The sequence below is a fragment of the Mytilus galloprovincialis genome, chromosome 2 (genome assembly GCF_965363235.1).
Source record: "Mytilus galloprovincialis chromosome 2, xbMytGall1.hap1.1, whole genome shotgun sequence".
NCBI lineage: Eukaryota > Metazoa > Mollusca > Bivalvia > Mytilida > Mytilidae > Mytilus > Mytilus galloprovincialis.
Genome location: NC_134839.1, coordinates 53729875 through 53739304, shown reverse-complemented (window position 1 = coordinate 53739304; position 9430 = coordinate 53729875). Strand labels below are relative to the sequence as shown.

The 9430-nt window shown below is 31.7% G+C and overlaps 1 long non-coding RNA gene across 1 annotated transcript; it reads right to left on the bottom strand.

Moving 5' to 3' along the window:
• Positions 1 to 1110: 1110 nt before the first annotated feature.
• On the bottom strand, positions 1111 to 2335 carry LOC143063836 (uncharacterized). The gene is made up of 2 exons (XR_012975115.1): positions 1802 to 2335; positions 1111 to 1615 (listed from the first exon to the last, which is right to left on the bottom strand). It is a non-coding gene; the product is annotated as an uncharacterized LOC143063836 (long non-coding RNA).
• Positions 2336 to 9430: the final 7095 nt, after the last annotated feature.

Genomic DNA, 9430 nt, shown 5'->3' with positions numbered 1-9430 from the left:
CTCAGTACCGTTTTGTTTTTATAAAGGGACGCAACACCAGTACTAACCGTGTATGAAATAAGCCCCGCCTCCCTTCTTACCTAATATGGAATATAAAGGGACGTAACTCCACTACTAACCGTGTATGAAATAAGCCCCACCTCCCTTCTTACCTAATATGGAATATAAAGGGACGTAACTCCACTACTTACCGTGTATGAAATAATCCCCGCCTCCCTACTAACCTAATATCAAATATACACCGTCTCCACGCGGACGCTTTTAACCAATCATATTCCTAGAAATGTATAGGAGGTAAGATAATGTCTCATATCAACGAGTTGCATTGTGGGAAATTTCAGACGAATGTTAGCATTTGTACGAAGAAAGGCAGATTCCTCGGTATAAAGTAATGACTCTTTTCTTAAAACAGAGTGACATTTAACACGACATACGTCTGCTGTATAATTTCCATTATTTATTTTATATAATAACAGGCAAGGTGTATTTATACGAGAAAATTGAATTGTTGAATGAATGAAACATAAATGCACGATTTATCATTTGTAGCTGTACACATTCAATAAATATCATGTAGCAAATCCAGTAGAATGCAGTTGAGATGAATTCAATTGTTTGCTAAGCCAAAATCACCTATAAGTCAAAGATACTGCTATATTTTATTATATCAATGCGATGTTTGTCTTATATGATAGCGATATGTTTTTAATATCAAAAATGTATGAATGCGATACTTTTCTAATATAACTGATATAGTTTTCTAATATAAAATGAATACGATAACACGTCACAATGCATGTCAAGAAAACCGCAAACATAATTCACAAACTTAGTTCATGACCGGTTTAATGTTTGAGGATCAATATCACTAAAATTTCGGCAATGGACATTTGAGCGCATTGACAGGACATTTGAGCGAAAAAAAAAGGACGTTTGAGCGCCAAAGTATAGGACATTTGAGCGCCTAAATTTTAGGACATTTGAGCTAAAATAAGAATAAGCGTAGGACATTTGAGCGAAAACAAGTCTTGGATAGAGAATTGTCTTATTGGCAATCATACCACATTTTCTTATGAATATAGTTCATTAAATGAGGAGTTTACCAACAAAAAGATTAAAACATATTTTAATTGTAAAAAACAAAGCACTAAAAACAAAGCACAGTCATAAAACAGGAGTTTACCAACAAAAAGATTAAAACATCTTTTAATTGTAAACAAAGCACTAAAAACAAAGCACTGTCATAAAACATAAAACTCGGCAACGGCATTATTTACAAGTCTGTTCGGGCTTGGAACTTATATCCCAGGCTTCTGACATAAAAATCCCTCGTAATTTCCTGCTGGCAGTATTTCGAATGCAAATCCCGGAGATTCTGTTCCTTCTCCTTTTCTGTTCGGCTCTGCGGTGCATCAATGTTCAAACTCTGTAACTCTGTACGGATAATTTTTGAAGGACGTTGAGCAATATCATCATCCGCTTTTCTTTTTGATCGTACCCGCAGCAAGTGACGTTCATTGTCACGATCACTGGTATCATGGTTATGAGTATTTTTCTGTTGAATTATAACGGTTCCGGTACAATCCGTCCTCAGTCTTGCTTTGCAACCTTTTGCCTGAAAAATATTGAAAGGACAAATACAATTGAAGTGTTTAAATGCTTTTTCATTTGCTATAGCAAGACATAAAAATAAGATGTAGTATGAATCCTAAAAAGACAACTCCTCATCCAAGACACAATATAATTAAAACAAGCAATTATAGTTTACATTAACATTAAATTTGTAAAAAAAGGTACTTACTGTACATCTCCAGGATATTTCTTCTCCTTTTAGTGTTTTGTCCACTCTATATCGGAAACTGTCACAAACAAGGCTTCTTTTTCCCTTATTAGTCTCGGTCAAAATAATATCCATTTTAACACGTACATGTATTATTAGTATTAAGATTTCAAGTGCCAAGGGACATTTCACTTAATAGATATATATATAAGAATTTTAGAACAAAGAAAATTTGCATAGCCAATGAATTATAGTAGAATTGATTGGTAAATAGAGATCAACTTAGGATTTCACTTACATAAACCAGCCAGAACCGGTCGAATTACTCGGGTGTGAAATAAAATAAAAAATATTTATAACTAAATCTTACTTTTTTTTCTTACTTTAAAAAAAAAATCTTAATTCGTGTAAAATTATCAGGGAAAATTTCGCTCAAATGTCCTGTCTGAAAACTCAGGTAAGGTTAATATCCCGGCGCTCAAATGTCCTATGAAGTCGGCGCTCAAATGACCCTATGTGCTTTTTTCTTTTTCGCTCAAATGTCCTATGCCCTAAAATTTAGTACCTGTAACAAAATTAACGCTTACATGAACTTATTATTTCGAAAATGTTATATTATATAAATTAATATATAACAAAAAACCAGAGTATTCTGATTTGTATCACTATACAATGTAATAGTTATTAGGACGAAGTTGAATTGCCTGTCATTTATTCACCATTTACACTCGAACTTGTCTCAGAAAAAATATATCTCGGTACATTAACCTCACTTTCAGGTAATATATGGTTATTTTCTAAGACAAGTACTTGTGACCATCCACAATAACTTACGGTCATCCGGTGTTCAGTACTCTAGTACTATTTTTCCATTCTTAATTTTATTCAATTTTCAGAGGCCTTGCAAATAAACTTCTTCCTTTTGGCCCGAGAACACAGTTATTTCGTAGTGCATTTCTTTCAAACAATAAATTCAAATTAAAAAAATCGCACATACTCTATCTCAAAAAGATTTTACAGTGTAGTGTACTACTGGTGGAACAAATAATATCAAAATTATGGAAACTTCTACCAGCTCTAACTCAAAATATTGACAATTCTGTGTTAAGGGGTGTAAAATTCAGTTTGACAGCTTCAGACGTAATAAAATTTGACCTTTTTTGACTGAACCAAATCACTACTTAACTTAAAGATTCAGCACTCAAATGACGTTTTTCGAGGACTGGAAAGCAGTTATTTATGACGGGAAATTTTATAGATAAAATAAGATGGTGTATGAGTTCGAATGAGACAACTTTCCATCAAAGAAATAATTTGTTTAAAATAAACCATTATAGATCAAAGTACGGCCTTAAACACGGAGCCTTGGCTCACAGCGAACACCACGCTATATAGAACCCAAAAAAATTACTAGTGTTAAACTAAACCATTCAAACAGGAAAACCAACAGTCTAATTTGTATAAAAAACGAAATTCAAAAGTGCAGGTCAGATTTTGTCGTATCAATCTGAACGAGGACAGTATGATTCATCTTTGGCACAAGTTAGTTTCATTGTAACCAAAAAAGAAAGTTTTCCATGCGTGCGTTGGGAGAATATCGGATATATATTATTTCGGTGCGTTCATTATAAAATTTGCTAGATGTTATATATGTGAACAATAATTTTGATACTTAGCCATTTTATTACGACCTTGTTTATAAAACCCTTATTTGATTAGTTTTGCTTCAAAAAACCAATTAAGAAATTTGAAAGATGTTACCAAAAACAATTTAAAAATTAAAACTGCTAATTTACATACAATACTACTGAGAAATAAAATCACAAAAATAATGAATTCGAGGAAAATTCAAAACAGAAAGTCCCTTATCAAATGGCAAAATTAAAATTTAATGATAAAACACACCAAACGAAAGGACAACACCTGTCATAATTCTGACTTGGTACTGGCATTTTCAAATTTTGAAAATGGTGGATTGAACCTGGTTTTATAGCGCTAAACCTCTGACGTGTATGACAGTCTCATCAAATTCTGTTATATTTACAACGATGCGCGAACAAAACAGACATAATAGGTACTGTTTTCTTCTCATATATGTTATGATGGTATGATACTAAACCCCTAACGGGAGGGATTGAGCCTGATATTCATATGATGAAGACATAATCTTTCAATCAGTGTAATTGAAGTCTGGAGCTGGAATGTCAGTTAACTGCTAGTAGTCTGTTGTTATTTATGTATTATTGTCATTTTGTTTAGTTTTTTTGTTACATCTTCTGACATCAGACTCGGACTTCTCTTGAACTGAATTTTAATGTGCGTATTGTTATGCGTTTACTTTTCTACATTGGCTAGAGGTATAGGGGGAGGGTTGAGATCTCATAAACATGTTTAACCCCGCCGCATTTTTGCGCCTGTCCCAAGTCAGGAGCCTCTGGCCTTTGTTAGTCTTGTGTTATTTTTAACTTTAGTTTCTTGTGTATAATTTGAAGTTTAGTATGGCGTTCATTAACACTGAACAAGTATGTATATTTATTTAGGGGACAGCTGAAGGACGCCTCCGGGTGCGGGAATATCTCGCTGCATTGAAGACCTATTGGTGACCTTCTGCTGTTGTCTGTTATATGGTCGGGTTGTTGGCTCTTTGACACATTCCCCATTTCCATTCTCAATTTTATAATAGGTAAAATTGTCAAAAAAAATGGATACAGCAGTCTAATATTAATACTAATAAGTTCTTATAATGATATAACAAAAACACTGCTATGATATTTTAAAAGTATCGCATTGATATTAGAATTAATAGCATTTGTTTATTTATGTATATAAGAAAAATACAGCACATCAAATTTTACACGGACATAAAAGTTTGCTTTTAACTAACTTCTGAATGCATATTTAGACTCAATTGTTGTTTATATTTGGACAGTAAGTTTTAAAGTTCGTATTTTCTTAATTTTTCGTTGCCGAAAACAACATTTTCCGCATGGAATGTCTGCATATTTACAATTGATATTAGACAACATCGCTGTGTGATATAAGAAAGGTTTTTATCGATTCGCTTCTTCCATAGACCGAGGCATGTATTGTCGAAATGCGCATCTGGTGCAGGAAAATTGGTACCGTTAATGTTATTACTACCACTGGGTCGATGCTTCTGCTGGTGGACTGTTAGTCCCCGAGGGTATCACCAGCCCTGTAGCCAGTACTTTGGTACTAGCATGAAAATACGGTTTGTTTGTGTTATTAAAATTTGCTGTTACAAAATGTTATAAATTACTTTAAATTTAGGAATGTATCTCCCTCGTGCAAAGCTCTGATTCCTTTCGCGGATTTGGCTATACTTTTTGGACCTTTTGGATTATAGCTCTTCATCTTTTATATAAGCTTTGGATGTCAAATATTTTGGCCTCGAGCATCACTGAAGAGACATGTATTGTCGAAATGCGCATCTGGCGCAGGAAAATTGTACCGTTAATGTTATTGCTATAAATGTGAGATGTTCTTTTTCGTCGTCTTGAAATAATACAAAAACAAGTTTCGTTATTAATATTTACAATATTTCCAACGTTATGTCTCTTCTTAGACATCATTTTCTGACTACTTATCCTGTATTGACAATTTGGTTTACAGAGCTCTATGGTCGAAGATGATATTTGTATAAGGTGGAATATGTGTTAGTCTGTAATATCATACAGTAAAAAAATGTTGGAACATTTATTTTTGTTGTTTTAAATATTTTACAAATCTCCACAAACGAATATTGTAAACCCCAAATTATTTTCGCGGATACTTTATTTCGCGTTTAGCCCTTTCCATCTTAATTAGCGGCGACTTAATTTCGCGATTTTCAAATTCACTTGATGTAGCTAGATTTAATGTAAGGAAATATCGAAATTTTAAATTTTCGCGACGATTTATATTCACGTTATATTTCTACTCGCAAAAGTTGCGAAAATAAATCGCTCGTGAAAATAAGTTGGTTTACAATTATAGTCATCTATAGGCCGAAAATGTTCGTGGTTTAAACAACCATATTTTAAGCCCTTGTAAAATAGAACTATCATGATCATGTTATTTTCGTTGTTATTTTTCTACTCTTTTTTGGCGAAATCAACTGTTTGTGATTCTACTGTTTTAAATCGCTTTGTAAATGCTGTATACAGTATAATTTTAATACGGTCACTTTTGTTTACCAACATAATATGAATTCAGATTCGCGAACAAAAGTGTCTGCACTCAGTATCTATTATTTTTATGTAAGAAGTTATAAATTATACTTGCAAAATAAAGTTTAGATAAAAGAAAACAGGTGCATTAAAAATTAATTTTGGCGCCTGAAATTGAAATATACAGAGAACACCGTTAAATAGAAAAATATTGCGAAAGCAGCGAAAATATATTTTAAAACAACATGACAAATGATAATAGAGAGCAATACACGATGTGAAATTATAAAACAAGAAACTTTAAGCAATACAATGTGATGTTATTTACCATTTAAAAGTTGTGTAGTTACACGATTTCTAGATAAGTGAAAAATTAATTTATAAAAATACAGAGATAACGTTTGAACAGAATTGAGCATGAATTAAGTTAAGGGTATAGATACATTATTAAAGTGGATTTCAGCAAACTGTTTGATAAAACAATTGAATAAGTGTCAAATTTGATTAAAAGTAAAATTTACAAAAATACCGATCTCGGCGGAAAATTCAAAACGGAAAGTCCGTAATCAAATGACAAAATCAAAAGCTCAAACACACCAAACGAGTATAGGAATTCTTCGACTTTCAAATTATTTTAATTTCGTTGAAAAATAAAAATAAAAAATTATAATATTATCTGCTCACCTTATTTGAAATAATATAATGCCATGGTAACAACTTTAATATGTCAAAATAGACATACGTGACCAAAATTTGTCATTTTGTACTAGATTTTAGTGAAACCATATGGAGTATAGTTGAGTCATTCACGTCTTTTTATTATTATATTGTATTTAACAAAGTGTATCAAAGTTTATCAGTGGGAAATCTAGTGACGAAAAATTACCTCCCCTGTAAACACAATAAACTTTATCTTTTGAAAGTTTTTTCGGTTTTAACAAAAACGCAATGTTATAAATTCTCTTCTTACTTAACGAACGACTAGTTCCACAGAATATAGGATCTTAGCGTCAAATTGGTTTTAATGTTGCTATGCGAATAAATTCCGGAAGTAACAACTTGAGTTTTTATCTTTTTCGACTGGCTTTATACCGTTCTGGGACATGCTTATGAGCCGTATATTTATTCAGCTAGATCTGAGAAGTTCAGGGAAAAAATTCCAAAGGAAGCGATTGATACGCAGCAAAGATTAACGCGTTTGACATTATTAAGTTACCTAGGAAATTAAACGGACCTTATCTCGATGTATATATTAAATGTGAATTAACCGAGAATACTGAAAACACATGTACAAAAATCGGACCGACCTTTTCTTAAAATTGTTTGTAAAAAGTGTTAAATTTTTATAACAGATAATCTTTATAAAAATATTTATCTTTGATTTTTTAACCTGCACAGACGGACATCTAAATTTTTATATATTTTAAAAGAAAATATTGATTATTCACGTGCCAAGAGCATTTCGGTGTATTTGAATCACTAAGATTTAAAAGATAGCTATACTTTAGGAATTTGTAACATGCTAAGGGCTTTGTTTAAAACTTCGAAAAGTGGTATTCTGAAAGATAATTAGATTTTGTATGTACGTGTATTTTTCCATTTCTTTTTATGAATATGCAGCAAAGATTAAGTTTTTTCAGATTTCAGTTTCACAAGCTTCTAATGCAATTATCAAAGTAAAAATGGAACATAAAATATTGTGCATTTGAATTTCTAATATGACGTTCTTGAAATGCTTTGATTACAAACCCGAAGTAAAATTCGAATATATTCATATGTCAGCCAAAAATATATTTATATTTATATTATTTTTTCTGTAAAATGTACGATTGTTTTTTGGAAATTCTTTTGATCAGTATCGTCACCGACATTGTTTTATTCTTGATTTTCTCGGTCCCTATATTTCCACTATTATCAAAGTGATAAGTAAGTTTAAGACATATGTTATTTAATGGATTTTTATAATTATGTATCTTGATATTGGTATTAAAGCACAACATGGTTTATTAACGACACGATAGTATTTTTAAGAATATCAAATTGTTTCATGGCCCTTTGTCTTTGAAATTTGTTTCATATGACGTCCGTTCTAGTCGCTTTAAATATATTTTAAAAAATCGGAATAGGCAGAAAAATTTGGAGGCAAATATGATTTACTTTCTTATTCTTTCATGTTTCCTTGATCTTCAATATTTCTTTTTAATCTGTCAATTTTTGTAGATTTATTATTTTGTTAAATGGGATGAGCAGGAAAAAAGGTCACAATTCACTATTTGTTTTCGAGTATTTATGTTCCCCTTTTAGAATTGAGGAACGACTTTAGATTACGTTAATCTTTCACGTGCGTCATACATATAATCAAACATGGTATTGTTTCGACCTTGGTGTAAGCTGAGTCCAGGAACCAGGTGGAATCTAACTTAGAATATTATAATCGGTCATCGAAATTGAACAAAATATTAAGGTTAAATAAAAGCAACTTTAGTATATCGCTGTTTGAAAGTCATAAATCGATTGAGAGAAAACAAATCCGGGTTACAAACTTAAATCGAGCGAAACACAAATGCAAAATAAAGTAAAAGAAGCGAAATTAAACAGCGTATTTCTGTTATTCTAGCATTTTCCTATCGTTTATGATATGAAAAATTTCGACGAGTGAAAATATTTTACATTTTAATTTATCAACTACGCTTATGAACTTTCTCCGTCAAGGGGACCAACAAACACAACCATAAATAACATCATGATAATGAGAAAATAAGAAATTGATGCATACATATTGCTAGGTTTGTTTCATTTAGGTACTTTGAATGAAGCATCCATCTGCTCTCTAAAGCGTATATCATTTAAATGTTTGGTTGTTTTTATTGAACACGTGGTTTTGTAAACATATTTTCGAACGAGAGTCAGCATTCCTTTTAGAAGCATGTATGCTAAACTTAAAGCTTATGTCTTCCTTAATTTTGCATAAAGCTATTTTTTTTGCGGAATAGTCTTATGCAAAACAATAGGAAAATTGCAATTTTCGATTATAATGAATAATATTCAAAAATTGTTACTATGTTGATCAAGCCAAGTCTATGAGGTTGATTTGAAGAAACAATTTGGTAAGCATTGTTAGCTTCATACTTTAACTTACATATCATTGAGAGCCGGTTGCATTACTTTTCTTTGTGACAAAGAGAGATAACTCCAATTTTCCGTTGTTGACTCTCTATTTGTATGTTGTAAAATTCATTTAACCGGATTGAAATGACAGACGGTTGTTTTTTCTGAATTAAGGGTATAATGTTAAAGACCAAGTCAGTAACTTCTAAAGATGGACGTGCCAACTCATGACGTAAGCTTAATTGATCGATGGAATCTGTGTCACAGAAATATTTTCACTTTGTACTTAATAAAGTGTTTTTCGAAAAGACATCTATATTTTTTTAGTTTAACACTGCTGTAAAAAAGATATAGTTCATTTAAATAAACGTGT